Source organism: Setaria italica, chromosome VI (genome assembly GCF_000263155.2).
Source record: "Setaria italica strain Yugu1 chromosome VI, Setaria_italica_v2.0, whole genome shotgun sequence".
Classification (NCBI taxonomy): Eukaryota; Viridiplantae; Streptophyta; class Magnoliopsida; order Poales; family Poaceae; genus Setaria; species Setaria italica.
The window spans coordinates 15,775,412-15,798,296 of record NC_028455.1 but is presented as its reverse complement, the minus strand read 5'-3'; positions in this window follow the sequence as shown (position 1 = coordinate 15,798,296).

The following is a 22,885-nucleotide window of genomic DNA, read 5'->3' as shown; positions in this document are numbered from 1 at the left end:
TTACCGTCCATAAAAATAATGACTTTATGTCCTGCGGTGGCATCTATCAACACATCCGCTGTCAGCATTGGATATCCATCCATCGGCGTGGCCTGATTAAGGTTCCTGAAATCAATGCATATGCGCAGCTTTCTATTTTTCTTGTATACGGGTACAATGTTGGAGATCCACTCGGCGTAACGGCACTGCCGAATAAACTTTGCTTCAATCAGTCTTGTAATCTCGGCCTTTATGTCAGGTAGAATTTTAGGATTGCATCGTTGCGCGGGCTGTTGATATGGCCGATATCCCAGCTTTATAGGCAACCGGTGTTCAACAATGGACCATTCTAAACTAGGCATCTCATGATATTCCCAAGCAAAACAATCTTTAAATTCTTTCAATAAATTTGTCAATTTACACTTGTATTCTGGATCCAAGTTAGCACTAATGTACGTCGGCCTCGGTTTGGTGCCATCACCTAATCTCTAATGAATCAGCCAATGTAAACCCGTGCCCCAGCTTCCCATCTTCTCGGACGAGCTGATCCATCTAATCTGAACCTTCAGAGCTGACTGCTCGGATCGGCTGTAGGCCAAAATCGGACACTTTCAGGAAATCAGTGTCCCAAGTTCTTCCGGATATGCACTTGACGTGTTCGCAGCTCCACTATTGCGTATCTGCCGCAGCAACACTGTAAGCGGAATCGGCGGTGACTATCTCGATGTCGTCGCCGACCCATTGTACGAGGCATTGATGCATTGTAGACGGGACGCAGCAGTTTGCGTGTATCCAATCGTGACCAAGCAACATATTGTAGGACCCTTTGCCATTAATAATAAAGAAAGTGGTGGGAAAGGTCTTACTGCCGATGGTGAGGTTGACGCAGAGCGCCCCGCGTGCGGGAGACACATTACCCTCAAAGTCCTTGAGCCTCATGTCCGTCTTGGTTAGATCCTCATCGCTCTTACCCAGCTTTCAGAACATGGCATACGGCATGATGTTGACTGCAGCACCTCCATCTACTAGTAGCCTGGTGACGGGCCGACCGTTGATGTGCCCTTTGAGGAATAGTGCCTTAAGGTGTTGTCATTTTTCATCTTCGGGTTTCTCAAAAGTGGCTGTCATCGGCTCCAAAGCCAATTGCGCCATATGTTCCTCTATCTTCATCGTGTCATACCGATCTGCGGGAGCCATGAACTCCATCGGCAAGATGAACACCATGCTGACATCAGCTGCCGATTCTTGGTTGCCGTCTTCCTCATTGTTGTTTCTTTTGGGGCGCTAGACTCGAGACATGTCATCCTTCTTATCCACCATCTGCTTCTGCTCTTCTTCCTGTTGTTCCCATTAGCACAGGCGTTGGATTCTTCGCTTTTGGGATTTGGTCAATCCGTCAGGGCACCACCTGATGTTCACCGGTTTGGCCGGCGGTCTGGCGCGCTCCTAGTCTGGCTCCCGTCCCAGGGGGTTTTCATCTAACACCCGAGCATCGGCCATCTCTTCTAGCCGATCGTGTATGTTGACTCTGCCCCCTGGTCGGTAGTGCTGGTCAGACCTGCCCCCCGGCCTATCATATTGCTCGCGTCTGTCCCTTGGCCGATCATATCGGTCCATTCTGCCCCACAGCCGATCACACACTGAAAGGCACCGATCCTCTTGTTCGCGCCAGTTTCTGCTGATTGGCTTGGATCCTCTATCCCTGGAGCGAGACCTCCTGAATGGGCGATTATTGCGATATGGACCACTACACTCCGGACAATTATCGGCTGATGGCAACCTGAGGTTATTTTCCTAGCAATGGATGAAGAACGGGCATCGCCAATGATCTTCGTGTCGTCATATCATCTCTTCGCAATGTCTCGAACTTTCTTGTTGCTACTGATATTTGTCGAGCAGAAATTGGGAAGTAATAGATCTGCACGGCCTTTCCGATCCTTCACCTTCGTCGTCAACCCGTCGCTTCCCCTTGACATCTTCCACAGAAGCCTGATTTCTGGGATCCACAGCGCCATTCTTTTTAGCCGATTCCGATGTCAGCACCTTGGTTTGAAACGCGTTTCTTCAAGTATCAGCCATGTTAGTGGGAAAAGGATGTTGATCAATCTTCATCGTTTTTGCTAGCTTTTTCGGGACCTCGAACTTGAGCCTACCCTGCTCGATGGCCGATTCTATCTGCTGACGGAAGATCTTGCACTCGTTCGTGTCGTGGGATGTGGCATTGTGCCACTTGCAATACTTCATCTTTTTTGGCTGCTCAGCGGATGGGATCGTATGGTAGTGTGAGAGTTTGATCTGCCCTTCTTGGAGAAGTAGATCAAAAATTTTGTCGGCCTTTGACGTGTCAAAATCGAACGCTTCCGGTTCCTTTTTCCCGAAAGGACACGATATCGGCTTTTTTCCTTTGACCCACTTCGCTAGGCCGATTTCCGCCTCCTCCTCAGATTCAGATCCCTCTAAGTATGCCACCTTCTTCTGAAAATTTCTCCGCTGATCAAAAGGGCGTATTTCCTGACTAGCCAATCGGTGAACGATTTGACTCAGGCTCTCGAACTCCTAGGAAGCGTACTTCTCTTTGATATGCAGCAGGAGGCCTTGGAAGGCAATATCGGTCAGCTGCGCGTCAGTCAGGACTAGGGTGTAGCACTTGTTTTTGACCTCTCTGAACCTTTGCACATAATTGGAGACTGGCTCATCGCTTCTTTGCCTTAGGCTGGTTAGATCCGAAAGCTTCATCTCATGGACCCCCGCGTAGAAGTATTTATGGAACTACTTCTCCGGGTCGGCCTAAGTAACTATGGAGTTGGGCGGTAGTGTAGTGAACCATTGGAAAGCCGACCCGGACAGGCATGATGAGAACAAATGCACCTGTAGAGCATCCTGTGCAGCCGCCTCCCCGCATTGGATGATGAATCTATTCACGTGCTCCACAGTTGAAGTATCATCTAGCCCCGACAACTTGGTGAAGTCAGGCACTTTGTACCGATGGGGAAATGGCAATAGACCGTAGGCAGGCGGGTATGGTGTCCTGTACGTGTAAGTTTGTACCTTCAGCTTCAATCCAAACTATTCTTGAATCACTTCCACTATCCTTGCCATCAAGTCCACTTGCTGCTGATGAATTACTGGCTGAGGAATTGGCACATGTTGGTGGATCGGCGGCGGGATAACCGGGTGATGAATCAAGGTATGCGGCGGATTCTGAGGTAACATGGCCGGCTGAGCGGTTGGTATCTGGTGATGCAGCGGACCGGCTGTCTCATCATACAGTATTGTGGCGGAACACCTCAGATTAACTTAGCTAAAGCACGGTTAAGTCTCCTAACACGCGAATCCCCTGCTTTAACCAAGTTAACTCGATGATCCGTCGGATTTCATCCGATTTAACCACTTAAACAGGACCGAGTTAGCATAGCTCACACGAAGGTGTGCGGTTCCTGAGAATACAATAGATCCACAATTAGTTCAACAATTCATTACACACTGGTTTGAAACCAGAGTTTTACAAGGTTTGAAAAACAACAGAAGACAAAACATGGTGGAAGCTAGCGCCGGGGTCGGATATCCCTGGTGAGGCCAAACAAGACATCAGTGATCCCACTCCCCGCCATCCGAGGAAGGATCCCACTCGACCATCCACCCAGGAGGAAGCTGGGGTGGCCAAGTACCAACAGCAGCAAGCTCGGAAGTTTCAACTTCACCTGAAAGAGATGCCACAAACAAGGCTGAGCTTCTAAGCTCAACAAGACTTAACCGACTGGTGGGAAAACTACTCCACCACTTCTAGACATGCAAGGCTATTTGGCAGAGGGGTTTTGTTTGCCAAAAGCGACTATGTTAGGTCCTTACTTTCAAAGTTTCAGCTCAGATTCTAAGTTCATTAACCAGTCTATATTGGCAACTTGTACTAAACAAGCATAGATCCAAACATTATGTGTATAAACTCAACATCAAGTCCATGTCATCATCAGATTCCTTCTTTACTCAGTGTAGCATAGCGATCAAGCAGTCTCCAACTGTGAGAGGCAGATGAATCGATTCGAGTTCCTTAACCATGCATGGTGAACCTAACCTCACGATATCCGCGCACCACCGAGGGTTGCTTCCTGTGTCAGCCTTCCCCATCAATTCCCTAACCCGTGTCGGGCCTACTTCCCTTGGTGCAAGGTTCCACAAACCCGGCCTCTGCCATTCCGTGACCACACTTGCCACCATATGCAGCCGCAAGGGAACTTTGTTCCAGAGATAGTGGATCGAACCGCTCACGGCTAGGTTCAATCAGGTACTAGGCTTCCCCATCCCATAATGGGTATGAGATTAGTACTTTCAAACACTTGATCACGAACACCACCACTGTCGGGCCTTAAACAGATTCAAGTAAACAGACGGGGCAATCAGCCGACCACCAAAAGAGTTCACCAAACCCTGCCCCGTCCATCGTCCTTATAGTTGTAACCAGGAGAAGAACAACCAACTCCTATAACTCGCGAGTGACCAGAAATCACTCGACTTTTACTGAGTCCTATTAAGCGTTGCAACTACTCGGACCCAACAGACTAGTGTTCAGATCAAAGGAACTAAGTCATGCATCTATGGTTTCAAACAACTCCTATACGTAAATGCACGTTCATAAGAAGGAAGGCATGTGCAAGTTTAGAAAGTTGGGTTCATGCTCCGGGGCTTGCCTTCAAGCGGGGTGGAGGTGAACTGCTCCTCGGCGGGTTCTGATTCAGCTCCTGCGATCGGCGGCTCAGCTACTGCTCCGTCTTCTGGCGCGGATGCAGTTCGTAGGTGCCATCGGCGAGATGTAGCTCTACACGAATGCAAATGCAGGAGTTAGCACTTAGACGGTTATTTCAACAACACTTGCAAGCTTTAGCCCAGGACTTGTAGCAAGGCTACAGGAAAGGTGGGGAGTCCAACTTCAGTTGGTGGAGAACAGGATAAAAGGGTCGGATGGGGATAAACTTATGATCTGACCCTTAAACTTAAGGAATAACTATACCGGGGTCCTCAGACTTAACACAGCAAAGTCCCTGAAATTTTACACAGATACCCTCAGGTCAAAGAAAATATACAGCCGAGCCCTCGGGCGAGGTGGATAAGGGTTGGCGAAACAGACAGGGTCGGGCGGGATGGAAAAAGGGGTCGGGCGAACTAGACAGGGTCGGCAGTTTACCTTTAGGCCTACTGCTGAAGTCTTGGGGTCAGGAAGGAACAGACTTGGGGGGAAGGTCTAAGGCGTTAAGGCTTGGGCGGTGGCGAGGTTCGATGGTGCTCCGGCGGCGGGGCTTCTCGTGGACAACAAGCAAGCTCTAGCACCATGCGGAGGAACAGGCGGCTGGTGGGTTGGGGGAAGCAGGTTTGAGCGGAGAGGGGAACTTCTCAAGAGCTCAAGTGGTAGTGCTCAAGTGCGAGCAGAGGATGGGGCGGCAAAACAGCGATGGCGAAGGAAACTCCGGTGGGGGCTCTGGTACTCTTTTTATAGCTGCGCGGAGAGAGAGAAAGAGAGAGAGAGAGAGAGAGAGAGAGAGAGAGAGAGAGAGAGAGTTTGAGCAGCGCGAAGATCGGGAAGAAAAGGATGGAGTGCTCTGCCTCGGTGGTGATTGAGCGGTGATGGGTGGTGGAGCAGAGCTTCGGGGACAGGGTCTTTGGTCATTGGGCACTGGAGATAAAGCCGGCGCAGGTGCGGTTTTGCCGGGATTTAGAGTTGGCGAAGGCGAGCAGGGTCTGGTCGCGTCAAGCGGTGGATTGTGGGCGGCAACTTGACTGGTGTGACAGGAAGGAAGGCACTGCAAGTGAGGTCGCAGCAGGCGAGGTGACAGGGCGAGCGGCGGCACGAGCGAGCGCAAAACAGCGGCTTGCCGGGGCACATCACTAGCGAGGCGGAAAAAGGAGCTATCTCTGCTAGTGTCGTGGTTGGCGAGGGCGGCATTGTCATGGAGCGCGCTTGTGGGCGGCACGACTGTGGAGAGGCGGAAAAGCCAGAAAACATCGGGGCGCGCGGCCGGGGATCCGGACGAGGTGATGGGTGCGGGATGCGAGGCGGTCTGGCGCGGCAGCGGCAAAACTTTTGCCACGGCGGCGACAAGGCGCCTTGGCGCGGCCGGCGAGGGTGCGAGCGAGATGAAGCGAGGCAGAAAGGGTTGCAGGGGCTTCCCCTATGATTGGGAGGAAGGCGCGCTAATCTATCTTGTCGCGGTCGGTGACTGGGCGAGACGGCGCGCATCGGAGAAGTTGAGCCACGCGGCGGAGAAACTCTCAAGCGGGGCGCACGCTGCTCTGGCGTGTTTGACTCGAGAGAACCGGGGGATCTGGTTGTGGGTCCACCACTCAGTCTCTGTTTCTCCACAGCTCCGAGATTTGGAGGAACACCATTTTTTTTTGACTTAGAGGGGAACCGGCGGTTAAGCTGGGTGTCAGGGGTCGGCTGATGGAGACGGCAGATTAGGAAACTTGTCTTAGGATTATCCCGGCTGATGAACCTGAGTCGTTACAAGTATCATCGGCGCCGCACCTCGGAGCACCTCCGCAACATCTGCCCCCCTGCCAATTTCTGACATGGCAGGTTGATACTGTGGAACTGTCGGCCGGACGGCCGATTGGAATGGTGCCTGGATTGGAGAGCCTCCATAGCCGGCCGATTGATCTGGAACGGCCGATGTCGATGGTGCCCCCCAAGGCACTGAATTTGATGGCAATGATTGCGTGGAGGAATTCTGAGCAGGCTGAGGCGGCGCTTGTGTCTGAAAGCATGGTGCACCACTATATACTGGATGCATTGAAAGCAGTGAAGCATTGTGTCCTCCATGTTGAGTTGGCATCGGCTGAGGAGCCGAGTGAGACGTGCTTGGAAAGCTCCTAACTGGGGCCGTGATGGGCGGGGCGTATGCCGGTCCCTGATATCCTTGAGATACACCATTGGCCAAGGAGCTAATGACGGCATTGTATACCGTGTTAGCCATCATTGCGGATTGATCGATGAAGGCCTGGTAGATGAACTGCTGAACCATATCGGACATCTTGCCCGAGTCCCCAGCGATCGTGATCTAGCGGGGAGTTGGGAAAGGAGCTTTCTTGATAGTCTCCCCACTCCTGGTACGATTGAAAGATTGCAGGCATGTTTTCCGATATTGCCCTATCTGCTTTTCCAACTCTTCTTTCTGGTCGTCCTTGAGATCTGCTTCCATCACTTCGATGATGTTATCTTCGGAGATTTTAGCAGCTTTCGACATGTGGATGTTGAAGTGGTCCCACCAGGCGTGCCAAAAGTGTGTTGGCGCTAAAAGTCAGCCGATTGACCCTCAGCGTCGAACACACGACCCAGGAGAATCTGCTTAGCTCCTATTCGGGTGATCATCCTAGTGTGGTTCGCGCGGCGTGCCAGCCAATCTGACCTGTTGATTGGCGAGGAAGAAAACGTGTCAAATTCCAGGGGTTCCGATTGGCTGAAGTTCCGATCTCGAGGAGCGTATCAGCGAATCGGCCGATTTGCTATAAAAAGACAATCGACTATAATACATCCGACAATCACGTAGCTATTGTAAAGAAAACTACTAGAGTGAACTAAACAAGGCTACAAAAACAACACTCGAAATAGATCTAATTGGCTGTATGATAATAATGAATGAAAATAACAATAACAAAGCCGACAGTTCAAATCTCAAGCTAGATAACTGGTGATAAAACTAGAACAATAGATAAAATCTATAATTCTAGTAAATATCGATGACTGTTGTATAAATCTAGATGAAACGACAGCGATGCGCCTAAAAATAAAGCTTAGATATTACTCGATAAGCGAAACTTACAGAATCGGCCGGAGATCGTGTCGATGCAGTCCTGCCAACCCGTACGAACTCGTGAAAGAAGAAAAGTATTAGCGAAGTCGCCGACTTGAAAGTAAAGTACGATGAAAAAGTTGATTTGTTGTATTGATTGATGTGTTATTTTACAAATCCCTAAAGATGGCTATTTATAGCCTGTTACAACCAATCTCTTAACCGACTAGGATCTATCTCTAATTTTAAATGAAAACGAATATTTACAAGTACAACTCGTACCGGAGTTGGTTATTGTATTCCCACGGGCCAATCTTCCTCCATCTTCTTTCTCTGACCCATTTTAAGCCCATATTGGCCCAATCACTCCAGCCTGTCAATCGGCCGATCTCCATCAACTCCGTCTGCCAAAACACTGTAGCGTCAATCGGCCGATCCCCAACTGTAGCACCAATCGGCCGGTTCCCAATCGTGACCTTCCAATCTTCCGCATTAGCCAATCTTCTCCTTTCTCGATGACGATTCCATACGTGTCGAAATCTGGCGTCAACAACAAGGCAGTGGTATTCTTACCACTGTATGCAGGAGGTAACCTCAACTTGTTGCATGCGACTAACCAAACACCGTTCCTTGTATCTAGTTTTTCAAATTTGGAGTACATTCAGGCAACCAAACACCGTCTCTTATGAGCCTGGCTCATTGCACGTAGTCAACCAAACAAGGAGGTCTTGTATGCACTCGACCTGGCTCCAGGGAGCCTGGCTGGCTGGTACGAGCCAGGCTACCCTCGTCAAGGCAACCAACAGGCCCTTAATGTCTTCACCTTGTAGAAAGGATGGAATTCAATCTTGAAACGAGAAATGCTATGGCACTTGATTTGCCTAGTGTGTTGTCTAATACAGAATCAGTAAAGTAATCCAAGTGGAAGCCACTTTGGGTGTGGGATGTACAACACCACAAAAATCTCGGAGGGCACCATTCACTGTAAGAACATGTACTATGTTCATGCTTTCTTATGCACCATGTACGATGTAATATGTTCATGCTTTCTTATGCACGGATCGTCCTTTGCGTTGGAATGTGAGAATGTCACTTTGGGTGTGGCGTATACAACACCACAAAAATCATGTACTATACCATTCTGCGTAAGCAATTACGTGTTGTTCCAAAAACATAGGGGTGTTTGGATCCTAGAGCTAAAGTTTAGTCTGTGTCACATCGAATATTCGAAGGCTAATTAGGAGAATTAAATATGAGTTAATTATAAAACTAATTACATAGATGGAGGCTAAACGGTGAGACGAATCTATTAGGCCTAATTAATTCATCAATAGCAAATGGTTACTGTAGCAGCACATTGTCAAATCATGGACTAATTAGGCTTAATAGATTCATCTCGTCGTTTAGCCTCCATCTGCGCAATGGGTTTTATAAATATACTATGTTTAATACTCCTAATTAGTATCTAAACATTCAATGTGACAAGGACTAAAGTTTAGCCCAGAGATCCAAACACCCCCTTAGTTGATCTATACAAAAGATATAATTGGAATGTTGTTTTTGTGTAGGGATCATCTTACATACCGGAATATGATGACTCCTCAAAGCCAGCAGTTGGTATGACATTTGAGGACTTAGATTTAGCCAAAGAGTTCTACAAAGCCTATGCTACACATGTTGGGTTTCCAGTACATGTGGGTCAGCACAAGGCAAAGAATGGTTTGGTGACGGATAAGCGTTTCTACTGCTCAAGAGAAGGGTTCCGTAAGCACAAAGATGAGACACAATCTGAACCTGAATACGGTGGGAAAAGAAAATCTGAAAGGAAAATCACTCGATATTGATGTCTGGCAATGATTGTTGTAAGCAGACAAAGGAAAGTAAGTATATCATAACCACTTTTGTGGAAAAGCATACACATGCACTTGTCTCACCTAATAAGCATCATCCCATACGATCAAATAGAGAAGTTGGCGAGAAGGTGAAGAATACGTTGTTCAGATTTCATAGCACTAGCATTGGAACCTCATATGCATATCGTTTCCTTCGTGTTGGCCTTGGTGGGTTTGAGAATGTTGGGTGCACACTAAGGAACCTACAGCATTACCATGGGAAGTTAAGGTGATTGATAAAGTCATAGGATGCTCAAATTTTGATTATGTCATCGATGAGAAGGGCAGGTTAGTCCATGCATTTTGGGCGGATGCAACTAGTAGAAAAAATTACTCTCATTTCGGGGACTTAGTATCTTTTGACTCTACATACAGCACGAATGAGTATAACATGATATTCACACCCTTCATTGGAGTTAATCATCATAAGGTGAATGTGTTGTTTGGGGCTGCATTGTTATCTAATGAGAAGATAGAGTCCTACACATGGTTGTTTAAGACATTCTCGAATGCAATGGGTAGTGTTGGTGCTAGAAATCGGTCAACCGAATCCCAGCGTCCGACACACGATCCGGGAGAATCTACTTAGCTCCTGTTCGGGTGATTGCCCTGGTGCGGTTCGCGCGGCGTGCCAGCCAATCTGACCTGTTGATTGGCAAGGAAGAATACGTGTCAGGTCCAGAAATCACGATCGGCTAAGTTTCCGATCTCGAGAGAGCCTATCAGCGAATCGGCCGATTTGCTGTAATAAAGAAATCGGCTATAGGCCAGCCGATCACTGTAGCCTTGTAGACGGAAAATTACTAAAGTAATCGATACAAAGCTATGATAACAACACTAGGAACAGATCTAATCGGCAATAGATGAATTTAATAGCAGAACGTGAATGAAGCCGAAACTACCGATTCCTAGCTGGATAACTGGTGATAAAACTAGAACAACAGGCAAAACCCTATGATTCTAGTAAATATCGATAACTAGTGAATAAATCTAAACGAAACAACAGCGATACGCCCGAAGTTAAAGCTTAGATATTACTCGATAAACGGAACTTACAGAATCGGCCGGAGATCAAGCTGATGCAGCCCTGCCAACCCGCACGAACTCGTGAAAAAGAGAAAAGTACTGACGAAGTCGTCTGCTTGAAAGTAAATACGAGGAAAAAGTGGTATGTTGTATTGATTTGTTGATGATTACAGATTTACAAAGGTAGCTATTTATAGCCCCGCACAGATAACTTCTTAACCGACTAGAATTCTATCCCTAATTCAAACAGAAAACGAATATCTACAAGCACGATTCGTGCTAGGTTGGTTACTCCACGCTTCATGGGCTGATCTCCCCCTCATCCTTTTATTCCTTTCCAAGCCCATACAGGTCCAACTAACCCATCCTCCTAATCGGCCGATTCCTTATCGGCGAAAGGCAACCGATTAGGACTGCGGCACGTTCGACCCGAAGCGAGACAGAAGTCATCGGCCGATCTCGCACTGTAGCACCATTCGACCGATTCCCAACTGTGCTTCTCTGATTCCCTCTCTTCTTGGCACCGATTTTACTAGTGGTGAAATCTGGTGTCAACACATGCCCCCCAGTTTCAGAGTAAAACATAGTCTTTTACTTCGAAATTCTTTATAACCTCTCCTCCGAAACGGCCGCAATGAAAATATCCTTCCGTTTCGCGGTCTTCCAGCTGATGATTGCAATCTTTTCAAAACGGGCGCCCACGACAGCCACTACTCCCGAAAAACTCGAAACGCCGGCGCGGTGAAAATTCCATTTTTACCCTCCTTCAGGCATCCTTTAAATAGCGCTTCACCCCGCACTTCTTCTTCAAGCTCACGTCTCTCTTTTCCAGCACGCGCGCCCTCTTCTTTCTTCAGCATCCTTCCCTTGCCGCCGAAGCTTTCTAGCGCCAACCTCCTGTTACTTCTCCCCTTCTTCCCCAATGGCGGCTCCCTCCGGCAGCTCTCCAGCGCGCGACGTTCCGGAAGTGGCGCCTCCGGCGGTAGTGGCGACGGCCGTTGCTCCATCCACAGAAGAAGGAGCTTCATCGGAGATCCCAATGGCGATCCCCATCACGGCCTCATCGTCCGCATCTGCACCAGCGACCACGCCGACCACACAGAACTTCATCCCAGAGGTAAATACCGAATCCTTCTTCTATCGGCAACGCATTTACTTTAGATCTGTTTCTTACTTTTTTACACCCCCCTTTCCTTTTTTAGGCAGTTAGGCATCGCATTACCATACACCTTACGGGAAATCCCGGCCTTGTTTGTCTCGGACCTATGGGGAACCCAGATCCAATAGAGCTTATCAATTTGGAAACCCACAGGATACCCTTCAAACTGTCCGACATGGACTTAGATCAATGGTTGGGTACTTTTAGGTCCTGGCCGAATGAAACCCCAGGTTGGAGGGAGTGGTACCAACGGGTAGCCGCGTCGAAGAGCGTCTCATGGGAGGAGCTCAAAATCGGCCAGTGCATCAACCTATCCTTGTCCCAGATGGAGAAAAATGAGCCGTTGGTAATAGCGGCTTCTTACTTTTGGTCTGATGCACTTAATGCTTTCTTATTTGGGCACGGACCTATGACCCCAACACTGGCCGATGTGGTTCTGTTGACCGGCCTTGACATTTCTTCCCCGGACACACCCTTCCACCTTCTAGCCGCAACGTCACATCGGCTGGACACAAGAGGAATCGGCGGGTGGAAGGGGTTCATCAGAAGTAATAAAAGAATCGGGTCTGTTGAGAATAGGGAGCATACGGCCTTCTTGATGATGTGGTTAGAAAAACATTTCTTTTGCGGAAGAGCCGCCGGCCCGTCAACCAATACCCAGGCCTTAGCTGAAGCACTGTCTAGAGGAAACCATGTCCCTCTTGGGAAACATCTGCTAGGGGCCGCGTACCACATGCTTCATCAAATCGGCATCAGACTATCCAAGGGAGAGCCGATCGGCAATCCAGGCGGACCCTGGTGGTTCATCAACTTGTGGCTGAACCTTTACATGAGTGAAATCACTCAGCAGAGAGTGGACCGTATGATGTTCCCCAACATCGAATCGGCGGAAGACCCTACCGAACGTCGCCGATGCATGGCCTTTGGTGAAGCGGCCTCAGCCTTTCCAGGTTGCACATATTCTGCTACAAAGGTGGCCGAGTACTTCCGATGCTTCTATAATGGCTTTAATGAAGATGCAGCCATTTGGTTTCCTTATCGGCGGGACGACCCGGTCTTTGAACTCCCAACTTGCTTGGATTTGACCACTGGCCGTTTTGACGAAGAGCTCAACGAAGAGTTAATCAAGCCAGGAATCTTGCCAGCCAACTTCTTCTCGGGGAAAGATGCCCCCACGTATGAGTTCTACAACCCTTCTGTTGCAGCACATCAATTCGGCATGGGTCAGCTGCCGATTCAAGTGTATTTTGCTGGCTGAATCAAATTCAGAGACGAGCTCACATCCGGTCTGGATTACAGTCGGATACGAGACCGGATTCCGGACTCCCGCACCATTGACCTGAGCAATTGGATAGCAGCTCCCTTTGCTGTCCAGCCGTTCAAACTCTGGTGGGCCGATTGGAAGCAATTTCTCTTCTGCAATTTGGCATCGGCATACTGCAACCTCCTGGACCCAGCCAACATCGACCCGAACGCCGAGGTACTTTCCTTAGCCGATTTTTATTCCCCTTAACGTGACTGAGCTCTAATGATTTTACTATTTCTTCAGGCCGAGAATTGTACACCTCCAACACACAGCCGGAGCGGACGGCTAATAGAGAGTCATCATCCATACACCTCTTACCCTCTCATCGGCTATGATGCTCCGTCCGTGGACGTGATTGCTGGCCGATCAAAACAAGTTCAGAAGAGGATTGCCAAGAAGACCATTCGCCGAGTCCGAGCCCGTATAGAATCGGCGGATCCTCCTGTGCTCGTATCGGCAGAGACTCCAGCTGCACCCCCCTCTCAAGCCATTAAAGATGCCGATACCCAAGTCGTCGCTCAAGTTGGGGCAACCGCCGCGTCGCTGCTATTAGAGGCCATTCAGGTAATCCCAAGTTTCATTCCTCCCGATTGTTGTTCTAATATTAACTCTTCTTAACTCAGACTGCGCAGAGCACTCCCATGGACACCCAACAATCGGCAGCAGCCAAATCGACCATCGACGCGCCCCCGCTTCCATCCATTGAGGTATAGTACTATTTCACCGATTTTCCTTTGTATTTGCATAATGTACTTATTCAATTCTCTGACATAGGCCATCGGCACACCAAGCGCTCCTCAACCACCGGTCTTTTCTCAGGGAGCTGGTCCAAGCACCGCGCCGATCATTGTGGAGTCCTCTTCTTCTGATGAACCCATGGCGCAAGCCCCTGAGCAAGGCGTGATGGCTTCCCAATTGCAACATGAAGAAATCCGTTTCAAAGTGGTAAGTTATACTCCGGCTTTACTCAACCGATTTGCTTCCACTCCCAGCCGATTTATTTTCCCTTTTTATTATTTCCAGGAACAAGACACCCCCGACAACAGCCTTTTCTCTTTTGCGGTTGCCCTCTCCGACGATGAAGAAGTCGCTTCCCGCCAAGTTGCCTTGAGTTCCATTCCTGATGACGTCCGAGCCAAACTTGCTAGTATCCGATCCCTCCTTCAAGGGGACATCGGCCGATTAGTAGAAGATGCTTCACCGATTCGGCAGCTCTTCAGTGACGTCAGCGGATGAGTACCAGAAGAGACGGAGGAGGCCCTGGCGCCGGCGGCCTTCATCGAGTCTATGAGGATCCCGGTCTTCAGAGCCCTTCGTCACATGGCCGATCGCACCAAGCTGGCCAAGGCTCGTGAAGAGGAGGATGCGTTCAAGCGTCAAGCTCAAGAGGCGCATCGGCGTATCCATTTTCTGGAGGACTCCCGCCCGGGGATCATCGGCGAGATAGACCGCCTCAAGCGTCGGAGGGCGGAGCTCGCCAAGGAGATGGAGCAAGTGACCAAGGCAATCAGTGCCGAAGAGAAAAGGCTCAAAGAACTCCCGTCTGTCATTGCCGATTTGAAGCGGGAGAGGCAGCACCTGGCCCACGAGGCCCTAAAACTCCACCGCAGCGCATCAGAAGTCCCCGGATCGGCGGATGACGACCAACGGGTCCTGGACTCTGCCGATCAGATCCGGCGCCGGGCAATCACGGCTATCGATACCCTTCTGGGTAACCTGTAAAACACTGACTGTTTTGTATGAACATTTACTATCTGCTTTGACCGTCCTTCGCGATGCCCTTTCTATTTATTGCCTTTCTTATTTCTGATGGGACGTATCCTTACCAAATTTCCATGCCTCTTTTTCCTATAAGTACCGGCCTAGGCACTTCCTCCCGATAGTACCAGTTTGGCTTTCGGTTCTACTCTCTTACTCCTCTCGTCGGCGCGGCTTTCCGTCATGTCTTCGTCGACTTCTTCCTCCTCTGTCAACCAGGTGAAAACTTGGCTTTGACTCCCCTTTCTCCTTTTAGATCTTAGGAAGAGGATGCCTCTTTTTTAATCTTTCTTTGTTTCAGCCTCAACGTCTTAGCCCTGACCTCATACGCGCCATTGAGCTCATACATTCTGAGGACCCGCTGTCGTCAGAGGATAAGGAGCTGATCAGGGCCCATCGTGACGAACTTCAAGACCACGTTACCGCGGAGGCTCGTGTGGTCTTGGAGTTTTTGGAGAGTAATGGTAGCCGGCAATCTTCAACCGACAGGAGCCATCCGCTTCCTCAGCGAGTCGTTCTTGAAGAGGTGGCGGCAAGAACTTCGCGCCCGCCCATGGATCGGAGTCATCCTCTCCCTCGTCAAGTTGAAGCGGAGGCTTCAATGAAAGAAATAGAAGAAGAATACCTCCGCATCATGAACGAGTTGGACCGGACTGGGAGCGAGTGCAAGAAGAAGAATAATTAGTTATTTGTATTTTTTGTTCTAAGGGCGACTAGTGTTTTGTCGGCCGTGTAACCCATCGCCCGTACCGAATGAATACAATCGGCCGATTTGGACAACTATGTGTTTGAACCGTTTTGTATCGGCTATGTGTGATCGTGTTACGGTTAATTCCTCATGCTCCGACCCATATACTGGGGTAGTATCTTTTTAAGTACCTTCTATTCAGAGCTCTAGTAAATTCTTCTCCCTCTATTGTTTCCAAAATGTAAGCATTCCCTGGAGCACATCTGCCGATTTTATACGGCCCTTCCCATGTAGGGGACCATTTTCCGAATTTAGGATCTTTCGACCCAATCGGCAATACTAACTTCCATACTAAGTCCCCAGGGGAGAATTGTTTGACTTTGACCTTCTTATCGTACCACCTGGCTACTTTCTTTTTGTTTTCTTCAATACTTATCAGAGCTCTCAATCGTTGGCCAGCCAAATCATCAAGTTCCCTTTTCATAAGTGACGAGTAGTCATCGGCCGTTAACTAGTCCTGGAGCGAAATACGCCTCGATCCCGCCCTCGATTCCCATGGTAGTACTGCGTCGTGACCGTACACCAACTGATAGGGAGATAACTTGGTAGCCCCATGACAAGCCATCCTGTACGCCCATAGGGCCTCAGTCAAACATAGGTGCCACTTCTTTGGTTGTTCCTCGATTTTCCTTTTAATCAACTTGATTATCCCTTTGTTGGAGGATTCTGCCTGACCATTGGCTTGGGCGTAATACGGAGAAGAATTTAACAATTTGATTCCCATATCGGTTGTAAATTCCTCAAATTCCCTCGATGTGAACATTGTACCTTGATCGGTTGTTATAGTCTGAGGGATGCCGAATCGGTAGACGATGTGATCCCTTACGAAGTCGGCCATGATAGCCGATGTCACGGCTCTTAACGGAATTGCCTCTACCCATTTGGTAAAGTAATCAGTAGCCACCAGAATAAATTTATGCCCTTTGCTTGATGGTGGGTAAATTTGGCCGATAAGGTCTATTCCCCATCCCCTGAACGGCCACGGCTTGATAATGGGATTCATAGCCGATGCGGGTGCACGCTGGACATTCCCGAACTTTTGACAATCCTGGCACCCCTTATAATATTTGAAACAGTCTTCGAGGATAGTTGGCCAGTAGTACCCATTATTCCTGATCATCCACTTCATCTTATGGGCCGATTGGTGTGCTCCACATACCCCTTCATGGATTTCTCCCATCAGAGTCTTGGCCTCCTCTGTTCCAAGGCATTTGAGTAGAACACCATCGATCGTTCGGTAGAACAGGTCGTCTTCGAGCAGTACGTATTTAGTAGCATGAAAATGTACTCGTCGTTCCACCTTTTTAGACGGATCTTTCAGGTAATCGGCAATTTCTTTTCACCAGTCATCGGCCAAAAATTCTAGAGCCATAGCGCCCAGAATTGGCCGATACCCAGATGCGTGCTGGGCGAGCTTGTTGGCACCCTCGTTGTGATCCCTTGGGATGTGCTCGATTACTGCCGATCTAAATTCTTTTAAGAGCTGTAAACAATCTTCGTAATAAATTCTTAACACATCGTCCTTGCATTCGGATCTTCCGGTCAGCTGATCTGCTATAAGCATGGAATCCCCGTAGACTTCAACAGACTCGGCCTTGATCTCTCTGAATAGTTGCAAGTTCAATACAGCTCGGTATTCTACTTGATTGTTAGTAGCGGTAGCTTCTATCGGTAGAGAAAAATCATAGCTTGCCCCCCGAGGCGATATGAGAACGATGCCGATTCCTGATCCGACCCCACATGACGACCCATCAAAATATAAAGTCCAAGGTGCCGGCTCTACGAGGGCAATCTCTGGTCCGCAGTGTTGGGCGACGAAATCGGCCATGACCTGACCCTTGACGGCTTTTGCCGTTTCATACCGTAGGTCAAACTCTGACAATGCTAAGATCCATTTGCCGATTCGTCCTTTCAAGATAGTGCCTGAGTTTAGTGCATGAGAAGTAAAGACATAGGCACAACCGCTCCACTGGAGGATATCTTGTTTCAGCGTCCAGAAGTCTTCTACTGACATAATAAATTACCCGTTCCTTGCCTTCGAACTCCTGGACTAGAGCCGACCCAATAGCTTTTTCATCGGCTGACAAGTATAGCTTAAACGGCTTACCAGTCTGAGGAGGAACCAATACCGGTGGTGAGACCAAGTATTGCTTGATATCTTCCAATGCTTTGCGCTGCTCCTCCCCCCATATGAATTCCTGGTCAGGCTTTAACTTCAACAGTGGCGTGAACGCCTGAATCCGCCCGGATAGATTAGATATGAATCTTCTGATGAAATTCACCTTGCCGATTAAAGACTGCAATTCGGTTTTGTTCTGTGGGGCCACGACTTTGTTGATGGCCGCTATAGTCTTCCGATTGATTTCAATCCCTCGTTCGTGCACCATGAATCCTAAGAACTATCTGGCGGATACGCCGAAAACACATTTATTGGGGTTCATCTTAAGCCCATGTTTCTTGGTGCACTCTAGCACTTTTCGCAAATCGGCCAGATGCTCTTCATGTCCTTTGGACTTGACTACGACGTCATCGATGTAGATCTCCACCAGAATGCCAATGAGCTTATGAAATATGTAATTCATGGCTCTCTGATACGTAGCGTCAGCGTTCTTCAAGCCAAAAGTCATCACTACCCACTCGAACAAGCCAAGGTGGCCTGGACATCTGAAGGCCGTTTTGGGTATGTCCTCTTCGGCCATAAGTATTTGATTGTACCCAGCGTTTCCGTCCATGAAGCTAATAATCTTGTGCCCCGCGGCAGCGTCGATCAGTACATCGGCCGTCGGCATGGGGTAACCATCCATCGGTGTGGCCTGATTAAGATTCCTGAAATCAACGCAAACGCGTAGCTTTCCATTCTTCTTGTATACTGGTACAATGTTGGAGATCCACTTGGCATAACGGCATTGCCGAATAAATTTTGCTTCGATTAGTCGAGTTATTTCGGCTTTTATGTCTGGTAGAATCTTAGGATTGCAGCGCCGTGCGGGCTGTTGGTATGGCCGATACCCTAGTTTTATGGGTAGCCGATGTTCAACAATAGATCAGTCTAAACCGGGCATCTCATGATACTCCCAAGCAAAATAATCCTTAAATTCCTTTAACAAATTTGTTAATTTACATTTGTACTCTGGGTCTAAATTTGCACTAATATAAGTCGGCCTTGGTTTGGTACCATCGCCTAAGTCTATCATCTCTAATGAATCGGCCGACATGAACCCGTGCCCTAGCTTCCCATCTTCTCGGGCGAACTGATCCATCTATTCTGAGTCTTCGGAGCCGACTGCTCGGATCGGCTGTAGGCCAAAATCGGTGACCTTCAGGAAATCGGTCTCCCATACTCTGCCGGATATGCACCTGACGGTTTCGCAGCTCCATTGCTGCGTGTCGGCTGTCGCAATGCTGTATGCGGAATCGGCTTTGACTACCTCGATGTTATCGCCGACCCATTGTACGAGACATTGATGCATTGTTGACGGAATACAGCAATTTGCGTGTATCCAGTCCCGGCCGAGTAGCATGTTGTAGGATCCCTTGCCATTAATAATAAAGAAGGTGGTAGGAAGGGTCTTACTACCGATGGTGAGGTCGACGCAGAGAGCGCCGCGAGCGTTTGACACGTTGCCCTCGAAGTCTTTGAGCATCATGTCCGTCTTGGTCAAGTCGTCGTCGCTTTTTCCAAGCTTCCGGAGCACGGCGTATGGCATGATGTTGACTGTGGCTCCTCCGTCTACCATCAGTCTAGTGAGGGGACGGCCGTCCACATGCCCTTTAAGGAACAGCGCCTTCATGTGTTGTCGTTCGTCATCTTCGGGCTTCTCGAACGTGGCCATCATTGGCTCCAAAGCCAACTGTGCCGTTTGGTCTTCTATCGCCGATATATCCTATTGATCGACGGGAGTCATGAATTCCATCGGCAGTATGAAAACCATGCCGATCTCGGCTGCCGATTCATCACCCGCCAACCCGTCGTCTCCTTTATCATTTCTTTTGGGGCGCCACACCTGAGGCTTTCCTTCCTTCCTGTCCGACGTGCTCTGTTGTTCCTCTTCTTGCTGTTCCCATTGGCGGAGATGTTGGATTCTTCGTTTTTGCGACTTGGTCAATCCGTCGGGACACCACCTGGGGTTTATTGGTCTACCCCCTGATTTGGCACGTTCCCACTCCGGTTCGCGTCCTAACGGGTTTTCGTCTGTCACCCTAGCATCTGCCATCTCTTCGAGCCGGCTATGAACGTTGGCCTTGTTTTCTACCCGGTCATGCCGATCAGTCCTGCCCCCCTGCCTGTCATGGCGTCCATCTTCCGACCGATCATATCGGTCACTTCTGCCCCCCAGCCGATCACGCACGGGAAGGCACTGGTCATCTTGATTGCGCCAATTCCTGCTGATCGGTTCTGGCCTTCCGTCTCTGGAGCGAGACCTGTTGAACGTCCGATTGCCACGATATGGACCGTTGCATTCTGGGCAATTATCGGCCGAAGGTAGCCTTAGGTTGTTTTCCCAACAGTGGATGAAGAAAGGGCACCTCCAGTGATCTTCGTGCCATCGCATTGCTTCTTCCTGGGACCTTGAGCGTTCATGCTGACGTTGATACTTCTGGAGCAGGAACTGGGAAGTAATGCGTGGCTCTTCTGATTCGCCATCGTCATCCTCCATCCGCCGCTTCCCCTTGACATCTTCAGGCGTAGCTTGATTTCTGGGGTCAACGGCGCCACTCTTTTTAGCCGATTCAGACGTCAGCACTTTTGTCTGGAGTGAATTCTTTCCCGTATCAACCATGTTGGTGGGGAAAGGGTGCTGGTCGATCTTCATTGGCTTGGCCGATTTTGTCGGCACTTCAAATTTAAGTCTGCCCTGCTCAATGGCCGACTGTATCTGTTGCCTGAAAATTTTGCACTCATTAGTATCATGGGATGTGGCATTGTGCCACTTGCAGTATTTCATCTTTTTTAGTTGTTCGGCAGAAGGTATTGTATGGTACGGCGAGAGTTTAATCTATCCTTCCTAGAGGAGAAGGTCGAATATTTTATCGGCCTTCGTCGTGTCAAAACCGAATACCTCTGGCTCCTTTTTGTCGAATGGGCATGATATCGGCTTCTTTCCCTTGATCCACTCCACAAGTCCGACTTCACCGTCTTCCTCGTCCTCTAACTCTTCCAGGAACGCCACTTTCTTCTGAAAATTCCTTCGTGGATCGAAGGAACGTACCTCCTGTCCAGACAATCGGTGGACAATCTGGCTCAAACTCTTGAACTCCTGTGAGGTGTATTTTTCTTTGATGTGGGGCAGAAGGCCTTGAAAAGCTATATCGGCCAACTGTGCGTCGTTTAGAGCCAGGGAATAGCACTTGTTCCTGATTTCCCGAAACCTCTGTACATACGAGGATATCGGCTCATCACTTCTTTGCCTGAAGCTGGTCAAATCGGACAGTTTCATCTCATGCACCCCGGCGTAGAAGTATTTGTGGAACTGTCTTTCTAAATCGGCCCATGTGATAATCGAGTTTGGCGGCAATGTCGTGAACCATTGAAAGGCCGAACCAGACAGAGATGAAGAGAACAATCGCACCCGTAGGGCATCCTGCGTAGCTGCCTCCCCGCATTGGATGATGAATCTGTTCACGTGCTCTACGGTCGAAGTGTCATCCATCCCCGAAACCTTAGTGAAGTCAGGAACTTTATACCGATGGGGAAACGGCAATAGGTCATATGTAGACGGGTATGGTGTTCTGTAGGTGTAAGTTTGTACTTTCGGCTTTAAGCCGAATTGTTCTTGCATCACCTCCGCAATACGTGCAGACCAATCTGGCTGTTGCTGGTGAACCGTTGGCTGAGGTATTGGCACGTGTTGGTAAACTAGAGGCGGAATAATCTGAGGCTGGGTGAAAGCAGGTGGCATCTGATTGAAAGCTGGTTGCGTATTGAACATCGGCTGCTTGAATGAGCCACTCGTTTCATCATATAGCATGAGCTCTGCTGTCTTGTTGACCTCCGGAGCGACAGGCTGGTATGGCGGTACGGTCGGCCGAGTGGCCGCCTGGAAAGATGCCTGGAATGGAGGGTTTCCTTGACTGGCCGATTGATTCTGACCGACCGTAGCTGAAGGTGCCCCCCAGGGTCATGGGCTAACTGGAGGGAACGGCGCAGAAGACAGTTGGATGGAGTTATACCCCATAGGAGCTGATGACGAAGAAGCACCTGAACCGCCGACAGAAAATTGGATCGGCTGTGAAACCGAATTCGAATAATTCTGGTTTGGCGGAATCGGCTGAAAATAGGTTGGTCCCCTGGATTCTTGAGGTATTCCACCAGCGAAGGAATTGACAACGGCGTTGTGCACCATGTTTGAAAGTACCCGGGACTGATCAACGAAGGCGTAATAAATGGACTGTTGAATCATATCGGCCATTTTGTCCGAGTCCTCAGAAATCGTGATCTGGCGAGGAGCAGGGAACGGAGTCTTTTTGATAGTCTCCCCGCTTCTGGAGCGACTGAAAGACTGTAGGCAAGCTTTCCGGAACTGTGCCGTATACTTGTCCAGTTCTTCCTTCTGGTCGTCCTTCAGATCTGCTTCCGTCACCTCGATGACGTTGTCTTCGGAGACTTCAGCAGCTTTCGACATGATGGCGGTTGTGCTGGTCCCATCGGGCGTGCCAAAAGTGTGTTGGCGCTAGAAATCGGTCAACTGAATCCCAGCGTCTGACACACGACCCGGGAGAATCTACTTAGCTCCTGTTCGGGTGATTGCCCTGGTGCGGTTCGCGTGGCGTGCCAGCCAATCTGACCTGTTGATTGGCAAGGAAGAATACGTGTCAGGTCCAGAAATCACGATCGGCTAAGTTTCCGATCTCGAGAGAGCCTATCAGCGAATCGGCCGATTTGCTGTAATAAAGAAATCGGCTATAGGCCAGCCGATCACTGTAGCCTTGTAGACGGAAAATTACTAAAGTAATCGATACAAAGCTATGATAACAACACTAGGAACAGATCTAATCGGCAATAGATGAATTTAATAGCAGAACGTGAATGAAGCCGAAACTACCGATTCCTAGCTGGATAACTGGTGATAAAACTAGAACAACAGGCAAAACCCTATGATTCTAGTAAATATCGATAACTAGTGAATAAATCTAAACGAAACAACAGCGATACGCCCGAAGTTAAAGCTTAGATATTACTCGATAAATGGAACTTACAGAATCGGCCGGAGATCAAGCTGATGCAGCCCTGCCAAC